The following is a 27,483-nucleotide window of genomic DNA, read 5'->3' as shown; positions in this document are numbered from 1 at the left end:
GAATTCCCTGCTATCACCTTCTCTGTGCCTGTTCACACTGCTTCGCAGAATCGCTTTTGTGCAGAAAACAGTAACACTTGTTCAGAACGAAAGAAAGCACAGAGCCCCAGATTTACTGTTGTCCTGGAGAGCTTGCAGAGCACTGGGGAAAGGCAGGCAGAGAATTCCCTGCTAGCACCTTCTCTGTGCCTGGGAAGCAGAAGTGTTCACATTGCTTCGCAGAATCGCTTTTGTGCAGAAAACAGTAACACTTGTTCAGAACGAAAGAAAGCACAGAGCCCCAGATTTACTGTTGTCCTGGAGAGCTTGCAGAGCACTGGGGAAAGGCAGGCAGAGAATTCCCTGCTAGCACCTTCTCTGTGCCTGGGAAGCAGAAGTGTTCACATTGCTTCTCAGAATCGCTTTTGTGCAGAAAACAGTAACACTTGATCAGAACGAAAGAAAGCACAGAGCCCCAGATTTTATGTTGTCCTGGAGAGCTTGCAGAGCACTGGGGAAAGGCAGGCAGAGAATTCCCTGCTAGCACCTTCTCTGTGCCTGGGAAGCAGAAGTGTTCACATTGCTTCTCAGAATCGCTTTTGTGCAGAAAACAGTAACACTTGTTCAGAACGAAAGAAAGCACAGAGCCCCAGATTTTATGTTGTCCTGGAGAGCTTGCAGAGCACTGGGGAAAGGCAGGCAGAGAATTCCCTGCTAGCACCTTCTCTGTGCCTGTTCACATTGCTTCGCAGAATCGCTTTTGTGCAGAAAACAGTAACACTTGTTCAGAACGAAAGAAAGCACAGAGCCCCAGATTTTATGTTGTCCTGGAGAGCTTGCAGAGCACTGGGGAAAGGCAGGTAGAGAATTCCCTGCTAGCACCTTCTCTGTTCCTGGGAAGCAGAAGTGTTCACATTGCTTCGCAGAATCGCTTTTGTGCAGAAAACAGTAACACTTGTTCAGAACAAAAGAAAGCACAGAGCCCCAGATTTACTGTTGTCCTGGAGAGCTTGCAGAGCACTGGGGAAAGGCAGGTAGAGAATTCCCTGCTAGCACCTTCTCTGTGCCTGGGAAGCAGAAGTGTTCACATTGCTTCGCAGAATCGCTTTTGTGCAGAAAAGAGTAACACTTGTTCAGAACGAAAGAAAGCACAGAGCCCCAGATTTTATGTTGTCCTGGAGAGCTTGCAGAGCACTGGGGAAAGGAGGGCAGAGAATTCCCTGCTATCACCTTCTCTGTGCCTGTTCACACTGCTTCGCAGAATCGCTTTTGTGCAGAAAACAGTAACACTTGTTCAGAACGAAAGAAAGCACAGAGCCCCAGATTTACTGTTGTCCTGGAGAGCTTGCAGAGCACTGGGGAAAGGCAGGCAGAGAATTCCCTGCTAGCACCTTCTCTGTGCCTGGGAAGCAGAAGTGTTCACATTGCTTCGCAGAATCGCTTTTGTGCAGAAAACAGTAACACTTGTTCAGAACGAAAGAAAGCACAGAGCCCCAGATTTACTGTTGTCCTGGAGAGCTTGCAGAGCACTGGGGAAAGGCAGGCAGAGAATTCCCTGCTAGCACCTTCTCTGTGCCTGGGAAGCAGAAGTGTTCACATTGCTTCTCAGAATCGCTTTTGTGCAGAAAACAGTAACACTTGATCAGAACGAAAGAAAGCACAGAGCCCCAGATTTTATGTTGTCCTGGAGAGCTTGCAGAGCACTGGGGAAAGGCAGGTAGAGAATTCCCTGCTAGCACCTTCTCTGTGCCTGTTCACATTGCTTCGCAGACTCGCTTTTGTGCAGAAAACACTAACACTTGTTCAGAACGAAAGAAAGCACAGAGCCCCAGATTTTATGTTGTCCTGGAGAGCTTGCAGAGCACTGGGGAAAGGCAAGCAGAGAATTCACTGCTAGCACCTTCTCTGTGCCTGGGAAGCAGAAGTGTTCACATTGCTTCGCAGAATCGCTTTTGTGCAGAAAACAGTAACACTTGTTCAGAACGAAAGAAAGCACAGAGCCCCAGATTTTATGTTGTCCTGGAGAGCTTGCAGAGCACTGGGGAAAGGCAGGCAGAGAATTCCCTGCTAGCACCTTCTCTGTGCCTGGGAAGCAGAAGTGTTCACATTGCTTCGCAGAATCGCTTTTGTGCAGAAAACAGTAACACTTGTTCAGAACGAAAGAAAGCACAGAGCCCCAGATTTTATGTTGTCCTGGAGAGCTTGCAGAGCACTGGGGAAAGGCAGGTAGAGAATTCCCTGCTAGCACCTTCTCTGTGCCTGGGAAGCAGAAGTGTTCACATTGCTTCGCAGAATCGCTTTTGTGCAGAAAACAGTAACACTTGTTCAGAACGAAAGAAAGCACAGAGCCCCAGATTTACTGTTGTCCTGGAGAGCTTGCAGAGCACTGGGGAAAGGCAGGCAGAGAATTCCCTGCTAGCACCTTCTCTGTGCCTGGGAAGCAGAAGTGTTCACATTGCTTCGCAGAATCGCTTTTGTGCAGAAAACAGTAACACTTGATCAGAACGAAAGAAAGCACAGAGCCCCAGATTTTATGTTGTCCTGGAGAGCTTGCAGAGCACTGGGGAAAGGCAGGTAGAGAATTCCCTGCTAGCACCTTCTCTGTTCCTGGGAAGCAGAAGTGTTCACATTGCTTCGCAGAATCGCTTTTGTGCAGAAAACAGTAACACTTGTTCAGAACGAAAGAAAGCACAGAGCCCCAGATTTTATGTTGTCCTGGAGAGCTTGCAGAGCACTGGGGAAAGGCAGGCAGAGAATTCCCTGCTAGCACCTTCTCTGTGCCTGTTCACATTGCTTCGCAGAATCGCTTTTGTGCAGAAAACAGTAACACTTGTTCAGAACGAAAGAAAGCACAGAGCCCCAGATTTTATGTTGTCCTGGAGAGCTTGCAGAGCACTGGGGAAAGGCAGGTAGAGAATTCCCTGCTAGCACCTTCTCTGTGCCTGGGAAGCAGAAGTGTTCACATTGCTTCTCAGAATCGCTTTTGTGCAGAAAACATTAACACTTGTTCAGAACAAAAGAAAGCACAGAGCCCCAGATTTACTGTTGTCCTGGAGAGCTTGCAGAGCAGTGGGGAAGGGCAGGTAGAGAATTCCCTGCTAACACCTTCTCTGTTCCTGGGAAGCAGAAGTGTTCACATTGCTTCGCAGAATCGCTTTTGTGCAGAAAACAGTAACACTTGTTCAGAACGAAAGAAAGCACAGAGCCCCAGATTTTATGTTGTCCTGGAGAGCTTGCAGAGCACTGGGGAAAGGAGGGCAGAGAATTCCCTGCTATCACCTTCTCTGTGCCTGTTCACACTGCTTCGCAGAATCGCTTTTGTGCAGAAAACAGTAACACTTGTTCAGAACGAAAGAAAGCACAGAGCCCCAGATTTACTGTTGTCCTGGAGAGCTTGCAGAGCACTGGGGAAAGGCAGGCAGAGAATTCCCTGCTAGCACCTTCTCTGTGCCTGGGAAGCAGAAGTGTTCACATTGCTTCGCAGAATCGCTTTTGTGCAGAAAACAGTAACACTTGTTCAGAACGAAAGAAAGCACAGAGCCCCAGATTTACTGTTGTCCTGGAGAGCTTGCAGAGCACTGGGGAAAGGCAGGCAGAGAATTCCCTGCTAGCACCTTCTCTGTGCCTGGGAAGCAGAAGTGTTCACATTGCTTCTCAGAATCGCTTTTGTGCAGAAAACAGTAACACTTGATCAGAACGAAAGAAAGCACAGAGCCCCAGATTTTATGTTGTCCTGGAGAGCTTGCAGAGCACTGGGGAAAGGCAGGTAGAGAATTCCCTGCTAGCACCTTCTCTGTGCCTGTTCACATTGCTTCGCAGACTCGCTTTTGTGCAGAAAACACTAACACTTGTTCAGAACGAAAGAAAGCACAGAGCCCCAGATTTTATGTTGTCCTGGAGAGCTTGCAGAGCACTGGGGAAAGGCAAGCAGAGAATTCACTGCTAGCACCTTCTCTGTGCCTGGGAAGCAGAAGTGTTCACATTGCTTCGCAGAATCGCTTTTGTGCAGAAAACAGTAACACTTGTTCAGAACGAAAGAAAGCACAGAGCCCCAGATTTTATGTTGTCCTGGAGAGCTTGCAGAGCACTGGGGAAAGGCAGGCAGAGAATTCCCTGCTAGCACCTTCTCTGTGCCTGGGAAGCAGAAGTGTTCACATTGCTTCGCAGAATCGCTTTTGTGCAGAAAACAGTAACACTTGTTCAGAACGAAAGAAAGCACAGAGCCCCAGATTTTATGTTGTCCTGGAGAGCTTGCAGAGCACTGGGGAAAGGCAGGTAGAGAATTCCCTGCTAACACCTTCTCTGTGCCTGGGAAGCAGAAGTGTTCACATTGCTTCGCAGAATCGCTTTTGTGCAGAAAACAGTAACACTTGATCAGAACGAAAGAAAGCACAGAGTCCCAGATTTTATGTTGTCCTGGAGAGCTTGCAGAGCACTGGGGAAAGGCAGGTAGAGAATTCCCTGCTAGCACCTTCTCTGTGCCTGGGAAGCAGAAGTGTTCACATTGCTTCGCAGAATCGCTTTTGTGCAGAAAACAGTAACACTTGTTCAGAACGAAAGAAAGCACAGAGCCCCAGATTTTATGTTGTCCTGGAGAGCTTGCAGAGCACTGGGGAAAGGCAGGCAGAGAATTCCCTGCTAGCACCTTCTCTGTGCCTGGGAAGCAGAAGTGTTCACATTGCTTCGCAGAATCGCTTTTGTGCAGAAAACAGTAACACTTGTTCAGAACGAAAGAAAGCACAGAGCCCCAGATTTTATGTTGTCCTGGAGAGCTTGCAGAGCACTGGGGAAAGGCAGGCAGAGAATTCCCTGCTAGCACCTTCTCTGTGCCTGTTCACATTGCTTCGCAGAATCGCTTTTGTGCAGAAAACAGTAACACTTGTTCAGAACGAAAGAAAGCACAGAGCCCCAGATTTTATGTTGTCCTGGAGAGCTTGCAGAGCACTGGGGAAAGGCAGGTAGAGAATTCCCTGCTAGCACCTTCTCTGTGCCTGGGAAGCAGAAGTGTTCACATTGCTTCGCAGAATCGCTTTTGTGCAGAAAACAGTAACACTTGTTCAGAACAAAAGAAAGCACAGAGCCCCAGATTTACTGTTGTCCTGGAGAGCTTGCAGAGCACTGGGGAAAGGCAGGTAGAGAATTCCCTGCTAGCACCTTCTCTGTGCCTGGGAAGCAGAAGTGTTCACATTGCTTCGCAGAATCGCTTTTGTGCAGAAAAGAGTAACACTTGTTCAGAACAAAAGAAAGCACAGAGCCCCAGATTTTATGTTGTCCTGGAGAGCTTGCAGAGCACTGGGGAAAGGCAGGTAGAGAATTCCCTGCTAGCACCTTCTCTGTGCCTGGGAAGCAGAAGTGTTCACATTGCTTCGCAGAATCGCTTTTGTGCAGAAAACAGTAACACTTGTTCAGAACGAAAGAAAGCACAGAGCCCCAGATTTTATGTTGTCCTGGAGAGCTTGCAGAGCACTGGGGAAAGGCAGGTAGAGAATTCCCTGCTAGCACCTTCTCTGTGCCTGGGAAGCAGAAGTGTTCACATTGCTTCTCAGAATCGCTTTTGTGCAGAAAACAGTAACACTTGTTCAGAACGAAAGAAAGCACAGAGCCCCAGATTTACTGTTGTCCTGGAGAGCTTGCAGAGCACTGGGGAAAGGCAGGTAGAGAATTCCCTGCTAGCACCTTCTCTGTGCCTGGGAAGCAGAAGTGTTCACATTGCTTCGCAGAATCGCTTTTGTGCAGAAAACAGTAACACTTGTTCAGAACGAAAGAAAGCACAGAGCCCCAGATTTTATGTTGTCCTGGAGAGCTTGCAGAGCACTGGGGAAAGGCAGGCAGAGAATTCCCTGCTAGCACCTTCTCTGTGCCTGTTCACATTGCTTCTCAGAATCGCTTTTGTGCAGAAAACAGTAACACTTGATCAGAACGAAAGAAAGCACAGAGCCCCAGATTTTATGTTGTCCTGGAGAGCTTGCAGAGCACTGGGGAAAGGCAGGTAGAGAATTCCCTGCTAGCACCTTCTCTGTGCCTGTTCACATTGCTTCGCAGACTCGCTTTTGTGCAGAAAACACTAACACTTGTTCAGAACGAAAGAAAGCACAGAGCCCCAGATTTTATGTTGTCCTGGAGAGCTTGCAGAGCACTGGGGAAAGGCAAGCAGAGAATTCACTGCTAGCACCTTCTCTGTGCCTGGGAAGCAGAAGTGTTCACATTGCTTCGCAGAATCGCTTTTGTGCAGAAAACAGTAACACTTGTTCAGAACGAAAGAAAGCACAGAGCCCCAGATTTTATGTTGTCCTGGAGAGCTTGCAGAGCACTGGGGAAAGGCAGGCAGAGAATTCCCTGCTAGCACCTTCTCTGTGCCTGGGAAGCAGAAGTGTTCACATTGCTTCGCAGAATCGCTTTTGTGCAGAAAACAGTAACACTTGTTCAGAACGAAAGAAAGCACAGAGCCCCAGATTTTATGTTGTCCTGGAGAGCTTGCAGAGCACTGGGGAAAGGCAGGTAGAGAATTCCCTGCTAGCACCTTCTCTGTGCCTGGGAAGCAGAAGTGTTCACATTGCTTCGCAGAATCGCTTTTGTGCAGAAAACAGTAACACTTGTTCAGAACGAAAGAAAGCACAGAGCCCCAGATTTACTGTTGTCCTGGAGAGCTTGCAGAGCACTGGGGAAAGGCAGGCAGAGAATTCCCTGCTAGCACCTTCTCTGTGCCTGGGAAGCAGAAGTGTTCACATTGCTTCGCAGAATCGCTTTTGTGCAGAAAACAGTAACACTTGATCAGAACGAAAGAAAGCACAGAGCCCCAGATTTTATGTTGTCCTGGAGAGCTTGCAGAGCACTGGGGAAAGGCAGGTAGAGAATTCCCTGCTAGCACCTTCTCTGTTCCTGGGAAGCAGAAGTGTTCACATTGCTTCGCAGAATCGCTTTTGTGCAGAAAACAGTAACACTTGTTCAGAACGAAAGAAAGCACAGAGCCCCAGATTTTATGTTGTCCTGGAGAGCTTGCAGAGCACTGGGGAAAGGCAGGCAGAGAATTCCCTGCTAGCACCTTCTCTGTGCCTGGGAAGCAGAAGTGTTCACATTGCTTCGCAGAATCGCTTTTGTGCAGAAAACAGTAACACTTGTTCAGAACGAAAGAAAGCACAGAGCCCCAGATTTTATGTTGTCCTGGAGAGCTTGCAGAGCACTGGGGAAAGGCAGGCAGAGAATTCCCTGCTAGCACCTTCTCTGTGCCTGTTCACATTGCTTCGCAGAATCGCTTTTGTGCAGAAAACAGTAACACTTGTTCAGAACGAAAGAAAGCACAGAGCCCCAGATTTTATGTTGTCCTGGAGAGCTTGCAGAGCACTGGGGAAAGGCAGGTAGAGAATTCCCTGCTAGCACCTTCTCTGTGCCTGGGAAGCAGAAGTGTTCACATTGCTTCGCAGAATCGCTTTTGTGCAGAAAACATTAACACTTGTTCAGAACAAAAGAAAGCACAGAGCCCCAGATTTACTGTTGTCCTGGAGAGCTTGCAGAGCACTGGGGAAAGGCAGGCAGAGAATTCCCTGCTAGCACCTTCTCTGTGCCTGGGAAGCAGAAGTGTTCACATTGCTTCGCAGAATCGCTTTTGTGCAGAAAACAGTAACACTTGTTCAGAACGAAAGAAAGCACAGAGCCCCAGATTTTATGTTGTCCTGGAGAGCTTGCAGAGCACTGGGGAAAGGCAGGCAGAGAATTCCCTGCTAGCACCTTCTCTGTGCCTGTTCACATTGCTTCGCAGAATCGCTTTTGTGCAGAAAACAGTAACACTTGTTCAGAACGAAAGAAAGCACAGAGCCCCAGATTTTATGTTGTCCTGGAGAGCTTGCAGAGCACTGGGGAAAGGCAGGTAGAGAATTCCCTGCTAGCACCTTCTCTGTGCCTGGGAAGCAGAAGTGTTCACATTGCTTCGCAGAATCGCTTTTGTGCAGAAAACAGTAACACTTGTTCAGAACAAAAGAAAGCACAGAGCCCCAGATTTACTGTTGTCCTGGAGAGCTTGCAGAGCACTGGGGAAAGGCAGGTAGAGAATTCCCTGCTAGCACCTTCTCTGTGCCTGGGAAGCAGAAGTGTTCACATTGCTTCGCAGAATCGCTTTTGTGCAGAAAAGAGTAACACTTGTTCAGAACAAAAGAAAGCACAGAGCCCCAGATTTTATGTTGTCCTGGAGAGCTTGCAGAGCACTGGGGAAAGGCAGGTAGAGAATTCCCTGCTAGCACCTTCTCTGTGCCTGGGAAGCAGAAGTGTTCACATTGCTTCGCAGAATCGCTTTTGTGCAGAAAACAGTAACACTTGTTCAGAACGAAAGAAAGCACAGAGCCCCAGATTTTATGTTGTCCTGGAGAGCTTGCAGAGCACTGGGGAAAGGCAGGTAGAGAATTCCCTGCTAGCACCTTCTCTGTGCCTGGGAAGCAGAAGTGTTCACATTGCTTCTCAGAATCGCTTTTGTGCAGAAAACAGTAACACTTGTTCAGAACGAAAGAAAGCACAGAGCCCCAGATTTACTGTTGTCCTGGAGAGCTTGCAGAGCACTGGGGAAAGGCAGGTAGAGAATTCCCTGCTAGCACCTTCTCTGTGCCTGGGAAGCAGAAGTGTTCACATTGCTTCGCAGAATCGCTTTTGTGCAGAAAACAGTAACACTTGTTCAGAACGAAAGAAAGCACAGAGCCCCAGATTTTATGTTGTCCTGGAGAGCTTGCAGAGCACTGGGGAAAGGCAGGCAGAGAATTCCCTGCTAGCACCTTCTCTGTGCCTGTTCACATTGCTTCTCAGAATCGCTTTTGTGCAGAAAACAGTAACACTTGATCAGAACGAAAGAAAGCACAGAGCCCCAGATTTTATGTTGTCCTGGAGAGCTTGCAGAGCACTGGGGAAAGGCAGGTAGAGAATTCCCTGCTAGCACCTTCTCTGTGCCTGTTCACATTGCTTCGCAGACTCGCTTTTGTGCAGAAAACACTAACACTTGTTCAGAACGAAAGAAAGCACAGAGCCCCAGATTTTATGTTGTCCTGGAGAGCTTGCAGAGCACTGGGGAAAGGCAAGCAGAGAATTCACTGCTAGCACCTTCTCTGTGCCTGGGAAGCAGAAGTGTTCACATTGCTTCGCAGAATCGCTTTTGTGCAGAAAACAGTAACACTTGTTCAGAACGAAAGAAAGCACAGAGCCCCAGATTTTATGTTGTCCTGGAGAGCTTGCAGAGCACTGGGGAAAGGCAGGCAGAGAATTCCCTGCTAGCACCTTCTCTGTGCCTGGGAAGCAGAAGTGTTCACATTGCTTCGCAGAATCGCTTTTGTGCAGAAAACAGTAACACTTGTTCAGAACGAAAGAAAGCACAGAGCCCCAGATTTTATGTTGTCCTGGAGAGCTTGCAGAGCACTGGGGAAAGGCAGGTAGAGAATTCCCTGCTAGCACCTTCTCTGTGCCTGGGAAGCAGAAGTGTTCACATTGCTTCGCAGAATCGCTTTTGTGCAGAAAACAGTAACACTTGTTCAGAACGAAAGAAAGCACAGAGCCCCAGATTTACTGTTGTCCTGGAGAGCTTGCAGAGCACTGGGGAAAGGCAGGCAGAGAATTCCCTGCTAGCACCTTCTCTGTGCCTGGGAAGCAGAAGTGTTCACATTGCTTCGCAGAATCGCTTTTGTGCAGAAAACAGTAACACTTGATCAGAACGAAAGAAAGCACAGAGCCCCAGATTTTATGTTGTCCTGGAGAGCTTGCAGAGCACTGGGGAAAGGCAGGTAGAGAATTCCCTGCTAGCACCTTCTCTGTTCCTGGGAAGCAGAAGTGTTCACATTGCTTCGCAGAATCGCTTTTGTGCAGAAAACAGTAACACTTGTTCAGAACGAAAGAAAGCACAGAGCCCCAGATTTTATGTTGTCCTGGAGAGCTTGCAGAGCACTGGGGAAAGGCAGGCAGAGAATTCCCTGCTAGCACCTTCTCTGTGCCTGGGAAGCAGAAGTGTTCACATTGCTTCGCAGAATCGCTTTTGTGCAGAAAACAGTAACACTTGTTCAGAACGAAAGAAAGCACAGAGCCCCAGATTTTATGTTGTCCTGGAGAGCTTGCAGAGCACTGGGGAAAGGCAGGCAGAGAATTCCCTGCTAGCACCTTCTCTGTGCCTGTTCACATTGCTTCGCAGAATCGCTTTTGTGCAGAAAACAGTAACACTTGTTCAGAACGAAAGAAAGCACAGAGCCCCAGATTTTATGTTGTCCTGGAGAGCTTGCAGAGCACTGGGGAAAGGCAGGTAGAGAATTCCCTGCTAGCACCTTCTCTGTGCCTGGGAAGCAGAAGTGTTCACATTGCTTCGCAGAATCGCTTTTGTGCAGAAAACATTAACACTTGTTCAGAACAAAAGAAAGCACAGAGCCCCAGATTTACTGTTGTCCTGGAGAGCTTGCAGAGCAGTGGGGAAGGCCAGGTAGAGAATTCCCTGCTAACACCTTCTCTGTTCCTGGGAAGCAGAAGTGTTCACATTGCTTCGCAGAATCGCTTTTGTGCAGAAAACAGTAACACTTGTTCAGAACGAAAGAAAGCACAGAGCCCCAGATTTTATGTTGTCCTGGAGAGCTTGCAGAGCACTGGGGAAAGGAGGGCAGAGAATTCCCTGCTATCACCTTCTCTGTGCCTGTTCACACTGCTTCGCAGAATCGCTTTTGTGCAGAAAACAGTAACACTTGTTCAGAACGAAAGAAAGCACAGAGCCCCAGATTTACTGTTGTCCTGGAGAGCTTGCAGAGCACTGGGGAAAGGCAGGCAGAGAATTCCCTGCTAGCACCTTCTCTGTGCCTGGGAAGCAGAAGTGTTCACATTGCTTCGCAGAATCGCTTTTGTGCAGAAAACAGTAACACTTGTTCAGAACGAAAGAAAGCACAGAGCCCCAGATTTACTGTTGTCCTGGAGAGCTTGCAGAGCACTGGGGAAAGGCAGGCAGAGAATTCCCTGCTAGCACCTTCTCTGTGCCTGGGAAGCAGAAGTGTTCACATTGCTTCTCAGAATCGCTTTTGTGCAGAAAACAGTAACACTTGATCAGAACGAAAGAAAGCACAGAGCCCCAGATTTTATGTTGTCCTGGAGAGCTTGCAGAGCACTGGGGAAAGGCAGGTAGAGAATTCCCTGCTAGCACCTTCTCTGTGCCTGTTCACATTGCTTCGCAGACTCGCTTTTGTGCAGAAAACACTAACACTTGTTCAGAACGAAAGAAAGCACAGAGCCCCAGATTTTATGTTGTCCTGGAGAGCTTGCAGAGCACTGGGGAAAGGCAGGCAGAGAATTCCCTGCTAGCACCTTCTCTGTGCCTGGGAAGCAGAAGTGTTCACATTGCTTCGCAGAATCGCTTTTGTGCAGAAAACAGTAACACTTGTTCAGAACGAAAGAAAGCACAGAGCCCCAGATTTTATGTTGTCCTGGAGAGCTTGCAGAGCACTGGGGAAAGGCAGGTAGAGAATTCCCTGCTAGCACCTTCTCTGTGCCTGGGAAGCAGAAGTGTTCACATTGCTTCGCAGAATCGCTTTTGTGCAGAAAACAGTAACACTTGATCAGAACGAAAGAAAGCACAGAGTCCCAGATTTTATGTTGTCCTGGAGAGCTTGCAGAGCACTGGGGAAAGGCAGGTAGAGAATTCCCTGCTAGCACCTTCTCTGTGCCTGGGAAGCAGAAGTGTTCACATTGCTTCGCAGAATCGCTTTTGTGCAGAAAACAGTAACACTTGTTCAGAACGAAAGAAAGCACAGAGCCCCAGATTTTATGTTGTCCTGGAGAGCTTGCAGAGCACTGGGGAAAGGCAGGCAGAGAATTCCCTGCTAGCACCTTCTCTGTGCCTGGGAAGCAGAAGTGTTCACATTGCTTCGCAGAATCGCTTTTGTGCAGAAAACAGTAACACTTGTTCAGAACGAAAGAAAGCACAGAGCCCCAGATTTTATGTTGTCCTGGAGAGCTTGCAGAGCACTGGGGAAAGGCAGGCAGAGAATTCCCTGCTAGCACCTTCTCTGTGCCTGTTCACATTGCTTCGCAGAATCGCTTTTGTGCAGAAAACAGTAACACTTGTTCAGAACGAAAGAAAGCACAGAGCCCCAGATTTTATGTTGTCCTGGAGAGCTTGCAGAGCACTGGGGAAAGGCAGGTAGAGAATTCCCTGCTAGCACCTTCTCTGTGCCTGGGAAGCAGAAGTGTTCACATTGCTTCGCAGAATCGCTTTTGTGCAGAAAACAGTAACACTTGTTCAGAACAAAAGAAAGCACAGAGCCCCAGATTTACTGTTGTCCTGGAGAGCTTGCAGAGCACTGGGGAAAGGCAGGTAGAGAATTCCCTGCTAGCACCTTCTCTGTGCCTGGGAAGCAGAAGTGTTCACATTGCTTCGCAGAATCGCTTTTGTGCAGAAAAGAGTAACACTTGTTCAGAACAAAAGAAAGCACAGAGCCCCAGATTTTATGTTGTCCTGGAGAGCTTGCAGAGCACTGGGGAAAGGCAGGTAGAGAATTCCCTGCTAGCACCTTCTCTGTGCCTGGGAAGCAGAAGTGTTCACATTGCTTCGCAGAATCGCTTTTGTGCAGAAAACAGTAACACTTGTTCAGAACGAAAGAAAGCACAGAGCCCCAGATTTTATGTTGTCCTGGAGAGCTTGCAGAGCACTGGGGAAAGGCAGGTAGAGAATTCCCTGCTAGCACCTTCTCTGTGCCTGGGAAGCAGAAGTGTTCACATTGCTTCTCAGAATCGCTTTTGTGCAGAAAACAGTAACACTTGTTCAGAACGAAAGAAAGCACAGAGCCCCAGATTTACTGTTGTCCTGGAGAGCTTGCAGAGCACTGGGGAAAGGCAGGTAGAGAATTCCCTGCTAGCACCTTCTCTGTGCCTGGGAAGCAGAAGTGTTCACATTGCTTCGCAGAATCGCTTTTGTGCAGAAAACAGTAACACTTGTTCAGAACGAAAGAAAGCACAGAGCCCCAGATTTTATGTTGTCCTGGAGAGCTTGCAGAGCACTGGGGAAAGGCAGGCAGAGAATTCCCTGCTAGCACCTTCTCTGTGCCTGTTCACATTGCTTCGCAGAATCGCTTTTGTGCAGAAAACAGTAACACTTGTTCAGAACGAAAGAAAGCACAGAGCCCCAGATTTTATGTTGTCCTGGAGAGCTTGCAGAGCACTGGGGAAAGGCAGGTAGAGAATTCCCTGCTAGCACCTTCTCTGTGCCTGGGAAGCAGAAGTGTTCACATTGCTTCGCAGAATCGCTTTTGTGCAGAAAACAGTAACACTTGTTCAGAACGAATGAAAGCACAGAGCCGCAGATTTGCTGTTGTCCTGGAGAGCTTGCAGAGCACTGGGGAAAGGCAGGTAGAGAATTCCCTGCTAGCACCTTCTCTGTTCCTGGGAAGCAGAAGTCTTCACATTGCTTCGCAGAATCGCTTTTGTGCAGAAAACAGTAACACTTGTTCAGAACGAAAGAAAGCACAGAGCCCCAGATTTTATGTTTTCCTGGAGAGCTTGCAGAGCACTGGGGAAAGGCAGGCAGAGAATTCCCTGCTAGCACCTTCTCTGTGCCTGTTCACATTGCTTCGCAGAATCGCTTTTGTGCAGAAAACAGTAACACTTGTTCAGAACGAAAGAAAGCACAGAGCCCCAGATTTTATGTTGTCCTGGAGAGCTTGCAGAGCACTGGGGAAAGGCAGGCAGAGAATTCCCTGCTAGCACCTTCTCTGTGCCTGGGAAGCAGAAGTGTTCACATTGCTTCTCAGAATCGCTTTTGTGCAGAAAACAGTAACACTTGTTCAGAACGAAAGAAAGCACAGAGCCCCAGATTTTATGTTGTCCTGGAGAGCTTGCAGAGCACTGGGGAAAGGCAGGTAGAGAATTCCCTGCTAGCACCTTCTCTGTGCCTGGGAAGCAGAAGTGTTCACATTGCTTCTCAGAATCGCTTTTGTGCAGAAAACAGTAACACTTGTTCAGAACGAAAGAAAGCACAGAGCCCCAGATTTTATGTTGTCCTGGAGAGCTTGCAGAGCACTGGGGAAAGGCAGGTAGAGAATTCCCTGCTAGCACCTTCTCTGTGCCTGGGAAGCAGAAGTGTTCACATTGCTTCGCAGAATCGCTTTTGTGCAGAAAACAGTAACACTTGTTCAGAACAAAAGAAAGCACAGAGCCCCAGATTTACTGTTGTCCTGGAGAGCTTGCAGAGCACTGGGGAAAGGCAGGTAGAGAATTCCCTGCTAGCACCTTCTCTGTGCCTGGGAAGCAGAAGTGTTCACATTGCTTCGCAGAATCGCTTTTGTGCAGAAAAGAGTAACACTTGTTCAGAACAAAAGAAAGCACAGAGCCCCAGATTTTATGTTGTCCTGGAGAGCTTGCAGAGCACTGGGGAAAGGCAGGTAGAGAATTCCCTGCTAGCACCTTCTCTGTGCCTGGGAAGCAGAAGTGTTCACATTGCTTCGCAGAATCGCTTTTGTGCAGAAAACAGTAACACTTGTTCAGAACGAAAGAAAGCACAGAGCCCCAGATTTTATGTTGTCCTGGAGAGCTTGCAGAGCACTGGGGAAAGGCAGGTAGAGAATTCCCTGCTAGCACCTTCTCTGTGCCTGGGAAGCAGAAGTGTTCACATTGCTTCTCAGAATCGCTTTTGTGCAGAAAACAGTAACACTTGTTCAGAACGAAAGAAAGCACAGAGCCCCAGATTTACTGTTGTCCTGGAGAGCTTGCAGAGCACTGGGGAAAGGCAGGTAGAGAATTCCCTGCTAGCACCTTCTCTGTGCCTGGGAAGCAGAAGTGTTCACATTGCTTCTCAGAATCGCTTTTGTGCAGAAAACAGTAACACTTGTTCAGAACGAAAGAAAGCACAGAGCCCCAGATTTTATGTTGTCCTGGAGAGCTTGCAGAGCACTGGGGAAAGGCAGGCAGAGAATTCCCTGCTAGCACCTTCTCTGTGCCTGTTCACATTGCTTCGCAGAATCGCTTTTGTGCAGAAAACAGTAACACTTGTTCAGAACGAAAGAAAGCACAGAGCCGCAGATTTGCTGTTGTCCTGGAGAGCTTGCAGAGCACTGGGGAAAGGCAGGCAGAGAATTCCCTGCTAGCACCTTCTCTGTTCCTGGGAAGCAGAAGTCTTCACATTGCTTCGCAGAATCGCTTTTGTGCAGAAAACAGTAACACTTGTTCAGAACGAAAGAAAGCACAGAGCCCCAGATTTTATGTTTTCCTGGAGAGCTTGCAGAGCACTGGGGAAAGGCAGGCAGAGAATTCCCTGCTAGCACCTTCTCTGTGCCTGTTCACATTGCTTCGCAGAATCGCTTTTGTGCAGAAAACAGTAACACTTGTTCAGAACGAAAGAAAGCACAGAGCCCCAGATTTTATGTTGTCCTGGAGAGCTTGCAGAGCACTGGGGAAAGGCAGGCAGAGAATTCCCTGCTAGCACCTTCTCTGTGCCTGGGAAGCAGAAGTGTTCACATTGCTTCTCAGAATCGCTTTTGTGCAGAAAACAGTAACACTTGTTCAGAACGAAAGAAAGCACAGAGCCCCAGATTTTATGTTGTCCTGGAGAGCTTGCAGAGCACTGGGGAAAGGCAGGTAGAGAATTCCCTGCTAGCACCTTCTCTGTGCCTGGGAAGCAGAAGTGTTCACATTGCTTCTCAGAATCGATTTTGTGCAGAAAACACTAACACTTGTTCAGAACGAAAGAAAGCACAGAGCCCCAGATTTTATGTTGTCCTGGAGAGCTTGCAGAGCACTGGGGAAAGGCAGGTAGAGAATTCCCTGCTAGCACCTTCTCTGTGCCTGTTCACATTGCTTCGCAGACTCGCTTTTGTGCAGAAAACACTAACACTTGTTCAGAACGAAAGAAAGCACAGAGCCCCAGATTTTATGTTGTCCTGGAGAGCTTGCAGAGCACTGTGGAAAGGCAAGCAGAGAATTCACTGCTAGCACCTTCTCTGTGCCTGGGAAGCAGAAGTGTTCACATTGCTTCGCAGAATCGCTTTTGTGCAGAAAACAGTAACACTTGTTCAGAACGAAAGAAAGCACAGAGCCCCAGATTTTATGTTGTCCTGGAGAGCTTGCAGAGCACTGGGGAAAGGCAGGTAGAGAATTCCCTGCTAGCACCTTCTCTGTGCCTGGGAAGCAGAAGTGTTCACATTGCTTCGCAGAATCGCTTTTGTGCAGAAAACAGTAACACTTGTTCAGAACGAAAGAAAGCACAGAGCCCCAGATTTACTGTTGTCCTGGAGAGCTTGCAGAGCACTGGGGAAAGGCAGGCAGAGAATTCCCTGCTAGCACCTTCTCTGTGCCTGGGAAGCAGAAGTGTTCACATTGCTTCTCAGAATCGATTTTGTGCAGAAAACACTAACACTTGTTCAGAACGAAAGAAAGCACAGAGCCCCAGATTTTATGTTGTCCTGGAGAGCTTGCAGAGCACTGGGGAAAGGCAGGCAGAGAATTCACTGCTAGCACCTTCTCTGTGCCTGGGAAGCAGAAGTGTTCACATTGCTTCGCAGAAGCGCTTTTGTGCAGAAAACAGTAACACTTGTTCAGAACGAAAGAAAGCACAGAGCCCCAGATTTTATGTTGTCCTGGAGAGCTTGCAGAGCACTGGGGAAGGGCAGGTAGAGAATTCCCTGCTAGCACCTTCTCTGTGCCTGGGAAGCAGAAGTGTTCACATTGCTTCGCAGAATCGCTTTTGTGCAGAAAACAGTAACACTTGTTCAGAACGAATGAAAGCACAGAGCCCCAGATTTGCTGTTGTCCTGGAGAGCTTGCAGAGCAGTGGGGAAGGGCAGGTAGAGAATTCCCTGCTAGCACCTTCTCTGTGCCTGGGAAGCAGAAGTGTTCACATTGCTTCGCAGAATCGCTTTTGTGCAGAAAACAGTAACACTTGTTCAGAACGAAAGAAAGCACAGAGCCCCAGATTTTATGTTGTCCTGGAGAGCTTGCAGAGCACTGGGGAAAGGAGGGCAGAGAATTCCCTGCTATCACCTTCTCTGTGCCTGTTCACACTGCTTCGCAGAATCGCTTTTGTGCAGAAAACACTAACACTTGTTCAGAACGAAAGAAAGCACAGAGCCCCAGATTTACTGTTGTCCTGGAGAGCTTGCAGAGCACTGGGGAAAGGCAGGCAGAGAATTCCCTGCTAGCACCTTCTCTGTGCCTGGGAAGCAGAAGTGTTCACATTGCTTCGCAGAATCGCTTTTGTGCAGAAAACAGTAACACTTGTTCAGAACGAAAGAAAGCACAGAGCCCCAGATTTACTGTTGTCCTGGAGAGCTTGCAGAGCACTGGGGAAAGGCAGGCAGAGAATTCCCTGCTAGCACCTTCTCTGTGCCTGGGAAGCAGAAGTGTTCACATTGCTTCTCAGAATCGCTTTTGTGCAGAAAACAGTAACACTTGATCAGAACGAAAGAAAGCACAGAGCCCCAGATTTTATGTTGTCCTGGAGAGCTTTCAGAGCACTGGGGAAAGGCAGGTAGAGAATTCCCTGCTAGCACCTTCTCTGTGCCTGTTCACATTGCTTCGCAGACTCGCTTTTGTGCAGAAAACAGTAACACTTGTTCAGAACGAAAGAAAGCACAGAGCCCCAGATTTTATGTTGTCCTGGAGAGCTTGCAGAGCACTGGGGAAAGGCAAGCAGAGAATTCACTGCTAGCACCTTCTCTGTGCCTGGGAAGCAGAAGTGTTCACATTGCTTCGCAGAATCGCTTTTGTGCAGAAAACAGTAACACTTGTTCAGAACGAAAGAAAGCACAGAGCCCCAGATTTTATGTTGTCCTGGAGAGCTTGCAGAGCACTGGGGAAAGGCAGGCAGAGAATTCCCTGCTAGCACCTTCTCTGTGCCTGGGAAGCAGAAGTGTTCACATTGCTTCGCAGAATCGCTTTTGTGCAGAAAACAGTAACACTTGTTCAGAACGAAAGAAAGCACAGAGCCCCAGATTTTATGTTGTCCTGGAGAGCTTGCAGAGCACTGGGGAAAGGCAGGTAGAGAATTCCCTGCTAGCACCTTCTCTGTGCCTGGGAAGCAGAAGTGTTCACATTGCTTCGCAGAATCGCTTTTGTGCAGAAAACAGTAACACTTGTTCAGAACGAAAGAAAGCACAGAGCCCCAGATTTACTGTTGTCCTGGAGAGCTTGCAGAGCACTGGGGAAAGGCAGGCAGAGAATTCCCTGCTAGCACCTTCTCTGTGCCTGGGAAGCAGAAGTGTTCACATTGCTTCGCAGAATCGCTTTTGTGCAGAAAACAGTAACACTTGATCAGAACGAAAGAAAGCACAGAGCCCCAGATTTTATGTTGTCCTGGAGAACTTGCAGAGCACTGGGGAAAGGCAGGTAGAGAATTCCCTGCTAGCACCTTCTCTGTGCCTGGGAAGCAGAAGTGTTCACATTGCTTCGCAGAATCGCTTTTGTGCAGAAAACAGTAACACTTGTTCAGAACGAAAGAAAGCACAGAGCCCCAGATTTTATGTTGTCCTGGAGAGCTTGCAGAGCACTGGGGAAAGGCAGGCAGAGAATTCCCTGCTAGCACCTTCTCTGTGCCTGGGAAGCAGAAGTGTTCACATTGCTTCGCAGAATCGCTTTTGTGCAGAAAACAGTAACACTTGTTCAGAACGAAAGAAAGCACAGAGCCCCAGATTTTATGTTGTCCTGGAGAGCTTGCAGAGCACTGGGGAAAGGCAGGCAGAGAATTCCCTGCTAGCACCTTCTCTGTGCCTGTTCACATTGCTTCGCAGAATCGCTTTTGTGCAGAAAACAGTAACACTTGTTCAGAACGAAAGAAAGCACAGAGCCCCAGATTTTATGTTGTCCTGGAGAGCTTGCAGAGCACTGGGGAAAGGCAGGTAGAGAATTCCCTGCTAGCACCTTCTCTGTGCCTGGGAAGCAGAAGTGTTCACATTGCTTCGCAGAATCGCTTTTGTGCAGAAAACATTAACACTTGTTCAGAACAAAAGAAAGCACAGAGCCCCAGATTTACTGTTGTCCTGGAGAGCTTGCAGAGCACTGGGGAAAGGCAGGTAGAGAATTCCCTGCTAGCACCTTCTCTGTGCCTGGGAAGCAGAAGTGTTCACATTGCTTCGCAGAATCGCTTTTGTGCAGAAAAGAGTAACACTTGTTCAGAACAAAAGAAAGCACAGAGCCCCAGATTTTATGTTGTCCTGGAGAGCTTGCAGAGCACTGGGGAAAGGAGGGCAGAGAATTCCCTGCTATCACCTTCTCTGTGCCTGTTCACACTGCTTCGCAGAATCGCTTTTGTGCAGAAAACAGTAACACTTGTTCAGAACGAAAGAAAGCACAGAGCCCCAGATTTTATGTTGTCCTGGAGAGCTTGCAGAGCACTGGGGAAAGGCAGGCAGAGAATTCCCTGCTAGCACCTTCTCTGTGCCTGGGAAGCAGAAGTGTTCACATTGCTTCGCAGAATCGCTTTTGTGCAGAAAACAGTAACACTTGATCAGAACGAAAGAAAGCACAGAGCCCCAGATTTTATGTTGTCCTGGAGAGCTTTCAGAGCACTGGGGAAAGGCAGGTAGAGAATTCCCTGCTAGCACCTTCTCTGTGCCTGTTCACATTGCTTCGCAGACTCGCTTTTGTGCAGAAAACACTAACACTTGTTCAGAACGAAAGAAAGCACAGAGCCCCAGATTTTATGTTGTCCTGGAGAGCTTGCAGAGCACTGGGGAAAGGCAAGCAGAGAATTCACTGCTAGCACCTTCTCTGTGCCTGGGAAGCAGAAGTGTTCACATTGCTTCGCAGAATCGCTTTTGTGCAGAAAACAGTAACACTTGTTCAGAACGAAAGAAAGCACAGAGCCCCAGATTTTATGTTGTCCTGGAGAGCTTGCAGAGCACTGGGGAAAGGCAGGCAGAGAATTCCCTGCTAGCACCTTCTCTGTGCCTGGGAAGCAGAAGTGTTCACATTGCTTCGCAGAATCGCTTTTGTGCAGAAAACAGTAACACTTGTTCAGAACGAAAGAAAGCACAGAGCCCCAGATTTTATGTTGTCCTGGAGAGCTTGCAGAGCACTGGGGAAAGGCAGGTAGAGAATTCCCTGCTAGCACCTTCTCTGTGCCTGGGAAGCAGAAGTGTTCACATTGCTTCGCAGAATCGCTTTTGTGCAGAAAAGAGTAACACTTGTTCAGAACGAAAGAAAGCACAGAGCCCCAGATTTACTGTTGTCCTGGAGAGCTTGCAGAGCACTGGGGAAAGGCAGGCAGAGAATTCCCTGCTAGCACCTTCTCTGTGCCTGGGAAGCAGAAGTGTTCACATTGCTTCGCAGAATCGCTTTTGTGCAGAAAACAGTAACACTTGATCAGAACGAAAGAAAGCACAGAGCCCCAGATTTTATGTTGTCCTGGAGAACTTGCAGAGCACTGGGGAAAGGCAGGTAGAGAATTCCCTGCTAGCACCTTCTCTGTGCCTGGGAAGCAGAAGTGTTCACATTGCTTCGCAGAATCGCTTTTGTGCAGAAAACAGTAACACTTGTTCAGAACGAAAGAAAGCACAGAGCCCCAGATTTTATGTTGTCCTGGAGAGCTTGCAGAGCACTGGGGAAAGGCAGGCAGAGAATTCCCTGCTAGCACCTTCTCTGTGCCTGGGAAGCAGAAGTGTTCACATTGCTTCGCAGAATCGCTTTTGTGCAGAAAACAGTAACACTTGTTCAGAACGAAAGAAAGCACAGAGCCCCAGATTTTATGTTGTCCTGGAGAGCTTGCAGAGCACTGGGGAAAGGCAGGCAGAGAATTCCCTGCTAGCACCTTCTCTGTGCCTGTTCACATTGCTTCGCAGAATCGCTTTTGTGCAGAAAAGAGTAACACTTGTTCAGAACGAAAGAAAGCACAGAGCCCCAGATTTTATGTTGTCCTGGAGAGCTTGCAGAGCACTGGGGAAAGGCAGGTAGAGAATTCCCTGCTAGCACCTTCTCTGTGCCTGGGAAGCAGAAGTGTTCACATTGCTTCGCAGAATCGCTTTTGTGCAGAAAACATTAACACTTGTTCAGAACAAAAGAAAGCACAGAGCCCCAGATTTACTGTTGTCCTGGAGAGCTTGCAGAGCACTGGGGAAAGGCAGGTAGAGAATTCCCTGCTAGCACCTTCTCTGTGCCTGGGAAGCAGAAGTGTTCACATTGCTTCGCAGAATCGCTTTTGTGCCGAAAAGAGTAACACTTGTTCAGAACAAAAGAAAGCACAGAGCCCCAGATTTTATGTTGTCCTGGAGAGCTTGCAGAGTACTGGGGAAAGGAGGGCAGAGAATTCCCTGCTATCACCTTCTCTGTGCCTGTTCACACTGCTTCGCAGAATCGCTTTTGTGCAGAAAATAGTAACACTTGTTCAGAACGAAAGAAAGCACAGAGCCCCAGATTTTATGTTGTCCTGGAGAGCTTGCAGAGCACTGGGGAAAGGCAGGCAGAGAATTCCCTGCTAGCACCTTCTCTGTGCCTGGGAAGCAGAAGTGTTCACATTGCTTCGCAGAATCGCTTTTGTGCAGAAAACAGTAACACTTGATCAGAATGAAAGAAAGCACAGAGCCCCAGATTTTATGTTGTCCTGGAGAGCTTGCAGAGCACTGGGGAAAGGCAGGCAGAGAATTCCCTGCTAGCACCTTCTCCGTGCCTGGGAAGCAGAAGTGTTCACATTGCTTCGCAGAATCGCTTTTGTGCAGAAAAAAGTAACACTTGTTCAGAACAAAAGAAAGCACAGAGCCCCAGATTTTATGTTGTCCTGGAGAGCTTGCAGAGCACTGGGGAAGGGCAGGTAGAGAATTCCCTGCTAGCACCTTCTCTGTGCCTGGGAAGCAGAAGTGTTCACATTGCTTCGCAGAATCGCTTTTGTGCAGAAAACAGTAACACTTGTTCAGAACGAAAGAAAGCACAGAGCCCCAGATTTTATGTTGTCCTGGAGAGCTTGCAGAGCACTGGGGAAAGGCAGGCAGAGAATTCCCTGCTAGCACCTTCTCTGTGCCTGGGAAGCAGAAGTGTTCACATTGCTTCGCAGAATCGCTTTTGTGCAGAAAACAGTAACACTTGATCAGAACGAAAGAAAGCACAGAGCCCCAGATTTTATGTTGTCCTGGAGAGCTTGCAGAGCACTGGGGAAAGGCAGGTAGAGAATTCCCTGCTAGCACCTTCTCTGTGCCTGGGAAGCAGAAGTTTTCACATTGCTTCGCAGAATCGCTTTTGTGCAGAAAACAGTAACACTTGTTCAGAACAAAAGAAAGCACAGAGCCCCAGATTTTATGTTGTCCTGGAGAGCTTGCAGAGCACTGGGGAAGGGCAGGCAGAGAATTCCCTGCTAGCACCTTCTCTGTGCCTGGGAAGCAGAAGTGTTCACATTGCTTCGCAGAATCGCTTTTGTGCAGAAAACAGTAACACTTGTTCAGAACGAAAGAAAGCACAGAGCCCCAGATTTACTGTTGTCCTGGAGAGCTTGCAGAGCACTGGGGAAAGGCAGGCAGAGAATTCCCTGCTAGCACCTTCTCTGTGCCTGTTCACATTGCTTCGCAGAATCGCTTTTGTGCAGAAAACAGTAACACTTGTTCAGAACGAAAGAAAGCACAGAGCCCCAGATTTTATGTTGTCCTGGAGAGCTTGCAGAGCACTGGGGAAAGGCAGGCAGAGAATTCCCTGCTAGCACCTTCTCTGTGCCTGGGAAGCAGAAGTGTTCACATTGCTTCGCAGAATCGCTTTTGTGCAGAAAACAGTAACACTTGTTCAGAACGAAAGAAAGCACAGAGCCCCAGATTTACTGTTGTCCTGGAGAGCTTGCAGAGCACTGGGGAAAGGCAGGTAGAGAATTCCCTGCTAGCACCTTCTCTGTGCTTGGGAAGCAGAAGTGTTCACATTGCTTCGCAGAATCGCTTTTGTGCAGAAAAAAGTAACACTTGTTCAGAACAAAAGAAAGCACAGAGCCCCAGATTTTATGTTGTCCTGGAGAGCTTGCAGAGCACTGGGGAAGGGCAGGTAGAGAATTCCCTGCTAGCACCTTCTCTGTGCCTGGGAAGCAGAAGTGTTCACATTGCTTCGCAGAATCGCTTTTGTGCAGAAAACAGTAACACTTGTTCAGAACGAAAGAAAGCACAGAGCCCCAGATTTTATGTTGTCCTGGAGAGCTTGCAGAGCACTGGGGAAAGGCAGGCAGAGAATTCCCTGCTAGCACCTTCTCTGTGCCTGGGAAGCAGAAGTGTTCACATTGCTTCGCAGAATCGCTTTTGTGCAGAAAACAGTAACACTTGATCAGAACGAAAGAAAGCACAGAGCCCCAGATTTTATGTTGTCCTGGAGAGCTTGCAGAGCACTGGGGAAAGGCAGGTAGAGAATTCCCTGCTAGCACCTTCTCTGTGCCTGGGAAGCAGAAGTTTTCACATTGCTTCGCAGAATCGCTTTTGTGCAGAAAACAGTAACACTTGTTCAGAACAAAAGAAAGCACAGAGCCCCAGATTTTATGTTGTCCTGGAGAGCTTGCAGAGCACTGGGGAAGGGCAGGCAGAGAATTCCCTGCTAGCACCTTCTCTGTGCCTGGGAAGCAGAAGTGTTCACATTGCTTCGCAGAATCGCTTTTGTGCAGAAAACAGTAACACTTGTTCAGAACGAAAGAAAGCACAGAGCCCCAGATTTACTGTTGTCCTGGAGAGCTTGCAGAGCACTGGGGAAAGGCAGGCAGAGAATTCCCTGCTAGCACCTTCTCTGTGCCTGTTCACATTGCTTCGCAGAATCGCTTTTGTGCAGAAAACAGTAACACTTGTTCAGAACGAAAGAAAGCACAGAGCCCCAGATTTTATGTTGTCCTGGAGAGCTTGCAGAGCACTGGGGAAAGGCAGGCAGAGAATTCCCTGCTAGCACCTTCTCTGTGCCTGGGAAGCAGAAGTGTTCACATTGCTTCGCAGAATCGCTTTTGTGCAGAAAACAGTAACACTTGTTCAGAACGAAAGAAAGCACAGAGCCCCAGATTTTATGTTGTCCTGGAGAGCTTGCAGAGCACTGGGGAAAGGCAGGTAGAGAATTCCCTGCTAGCACCTTCTCTGTGCTTGGGAAGCAGAAGTGTTCACATTGCTTCGCAGAATCGCTTTTGTGCAGAAAAAAGTAACACTTGTTCAGAACAAAAGAAAGCACAGAGCCCCAGATTTTATGTTGTCCTGGAGAGCTTGCAGAGCACTGGGGAAGGGCAGGTAGAGAATTCCCTGCTAGCACCTTCTCTGTGCCTGGGAAGCAGAAGTGTTCACATTGCTTCGCAGAATCGCTTTTGTGCAGAAAACACTAACACTTGTTCAGATCGAAAGAAAGCACAGAGCCCCAGATTTTATGTTGTCCTGGAGAGCTTGCAGAGCACTGGGGAAAGGCAGGCAGAGAATTCCCTGCTAGCACCTTCTCTGTGCCTGGGAAGCAGAAGTGTTCACATTGCTTCTCAGAATCGCTTTTGTGCAGAAAACAGTAACACTTGATCAGAACGAAAGAAAGCACAGAGCCCCAGATTTTATGTTGTCCTGGAGAGCTTGCAGAGCACTGGGGAAGGGCAGGCAGAGAATTCCCTGCTAGCACCTTCTCTGTGCCTGGGAAGCAGAAGTGTTCACATTGCTTCGCAGAATCGCTTTTGTGCAGAAAACAGTAACACTTGTTCAGAACGAAAGAAAGCACAGAGCCCCAGATTTACTGTTGTCCTGGAGAGCTTGCAGAGCACTGGGGAAAGGCAGGCAGAGAATTCCCTGCTAGCACCTTCTCTGTGCCTGTTCACATTGCTTCGCAGAATCGCTTTTGTGCAGAAAACAGTAACACTTGTTCAGAACGAAAGAAAGCACAGAGCCCCAGATTTTATGTTGTCCTGGAGAGCTTGCAGAGCACTGGGGAAAGGCAGGCAGAGAATTCCCTGCTAGCACCTTCTCTGTGCCTGGGAAGCAGAAGTGTTCACATTGCTTCGCAGAATCGCTTTTGTCCAGAAAACACTAACACTTGTTCAGAATGAAAGAAAGCACAGAGCCCCAGATTTTATGTTGTCCTGGAGAGCTTGCAGAGCACTGGGGAAAGGCAGGTAGAGAATTCCCTGCTAGCACCTTCTCTGTGCCTGGGAAGCAGAAGTGTTCACATTGCTTCGCAGAATCGCTTTTGTGCAGAAAACAGTAACACTTGTTCAGAACAAAAGAAAGCACAGAGCCCCAGATTTTATGTTGTCCTGGAGAGCTTGCAGAGCACTGGGGAAAGGCAGGCAGAGAATTCCCTGCTAGCACCTTCTCTGTGCCTGGGAAGCAGAAGTGTTCACATTGCTTCTCAGAATCGATTTTGTGCAGAAAACAGTAACACTTGATCAGAACGAAAGAAAGCACAGAGCCCCAGATTTTATGTTGTCCTGGAGAGCTTGCAGAGCACTGGGGAAAGGCAGGTAGAGAATTCCCTGCTAGCACCTTCTCTGTGCCTGGGAAGCAGAAGTGTTCACATTGCTTCGCAGAATCGCTTTTGTGCAGAAAACACTAACACTTGTTCAGAACGAAAGAAAGCACAGAGCCCCAGATTTTATGTTGTCCTGGAGAGCTTGCAGAGCACTGGGGAAAGGCAGGCAGAGAATTCCCTGCTAGCACCTTCTCTGTGCCTGGGAAGCAGAAGTGTTCACATTGCTTCTCAGAATCGATTTTGTGCAGAAAACAGTAACACTTGATCAGAACGAAAGAAAGCACAGAGCCCCAGATTTTATGTTGTCCTGGAGAGCTTGCAGAGCACTGGGGAAAGGCAGGTAGAGAATTCCCTTCTAGCACCTTCTCTGTGCCTGTTCACACTGCTTCGCAGAATCGCTTTTGTGCAGAAAACAGTAACACTTGTTCAGAACGAAAGAAAGCACAGAGCCCCAGATTTTATGTTGTCCTGGAGAGCTTGCAGAGCACTGGGGAAAGGCAGGCAGAGAATTCCCTGCTAGCACCTTCTCTGTGCCTGGGAAGCAGAAGTGTTCACATTGCTTCGCAGAATCGCTTTTGTGCAGAAAACAGTAACACTTGTTCAGAACGAAAGAAAGCACAGAGCCCCAGATTTACTGTTGTCCTGGAGAGCTTGCAGAGCACTGGGGAAAGGCAGGCAGAGAATTCCCTGCTAGCACCTTCTCTGTGCCTGGGAAGCAGAAGTGTTCACATTGCTTCGCAGAATCGCTTTTCTGCAGAAAACAGTAACACTTGATCAGAACGAAAGAAAGCACAGAGCCCCAGATTTTATGTTGTCCTGGAGAGCTTGCAGAGCACTGGGGAAAGGCAGGCAGAGAATTCCCTGCTAGCACCTTCTCTGTGCCTGGGAAGCAGAAGTGTTCACATTGCTTCGCAGAATCGCTTTTGTGCAGAAAACAGTAACACTTGTTCAGAACGAAAGAAAGCACAGAGCCCCAGATTTTATGTTGTCCTGGAGAGCTTGCAGAGCACTGGGGAAAGGCAGGCAGAGAATTCCCTGCTAGCACCTTCTCTGTGCCTGGGAAGCAGAAGTGTTCACATTGCTTCGCAGAATCGCTTTTGTGCAGAAAACAGTAACACTTGTTCAGAACGAAAGAAAGCACAGAGCCCCAGATTTTATGTTGTCCTGGAGAGCTTGCAGAGCACTGGGGAAAGGCAGGCAGAGAATTCCCTGCTAGCACCTTCTCTGTGCCTGGGAAGCAGAAGTGTTCACATTGCTTCGCAGAATCGCTTTTGTGCAGAAAACAGTAACACTTGTTCAGAACGAAAGAAAGCACAGAGCCCCAGATTTTATGTTGTCCTGGAGAGCTTGCAGAGCACTGGGGAAAGGCAGGTAGAGAATTCCCTGCTAGCACCTTCTCTGTGCCTGGGAAGCAGAAGTGTTCACATTGCTTCGCAGAATCGCTTTTGTGCAGAAAAGAGTAACACTCAGAACGAAAGAAAGCACAGAGCCCCAGATTTACTGTTGTCCTGGAGAGCTTGCAGAGCACTGGGGAAAGGCAGGCAGAGAATTCCCTGCTAGCACCTTCTCTGTGCCTGGGAAGCAGAAGTGTTCACATTGCTTCGCAGAATCGCTTTTGTGCAGAAAACAGTAACACTTGATCAGAACGAAAGAAAGCACAGAGCCCCAGATTTTATGTTGTCCTGGAGAACTTGCAGAGCACTGGGGAAAGGCAGGTAGAGAATTCCCTGCTAGCACCTTCTCTGTGCCTGGGAAGCAGAAGTGTTCACATTGCTTCGCAGAATCGCTTTTGTGCAGAAAACAGTAACACTTGTTCAGAACGAAAGAAAGCACAGAGCCCCAGATTTTATGTTGTCCTGGAGAGCTTGCAGAGCACTGGGGAAAGGCAGGCAGAGAATTCCCTGCTAGCACCTTCTCTGTGCCTGGGAAGCAGAAGTGTTCACATTGCTTCGCAGAATCGCTTTTGTGCAGAAAACAGTAACACTTGTTCAGAACGAAAGAAAGCACAGAGCCCCAGATTTTATGTTGTCCTGGAGAGCTTGCAGAGCACTGGGGAAAGGCAGGCAGAGAATTCCCTGCTAGCACCTTCTCTGTGCCTGTTCACATTGCTTCGCAGAATCGCTTTTGTGCAGAAAACATTAACACTTGATCAGAACG

The sequence above is a fragment of the Strix uralensis genome, chromosome 5 (assembly GCF_047716275.1).
Source record: "Strix uralensis isolate ZFMK-TIS-50842 chromosome 5, bStrUra1, whole genome shotgun sequence".
Classification (NCBI taxonomy): domain Eukaryota; kingdom Metazoa; phylum Chordata; class Aves; order Strigiformes; family Strigidae; genus Strix; species Strix uralensis.
The sequence above is the reverse complement of the archived record's forward strand: the minus strand, read 5'-3'. Positions refer to the sequence as shown.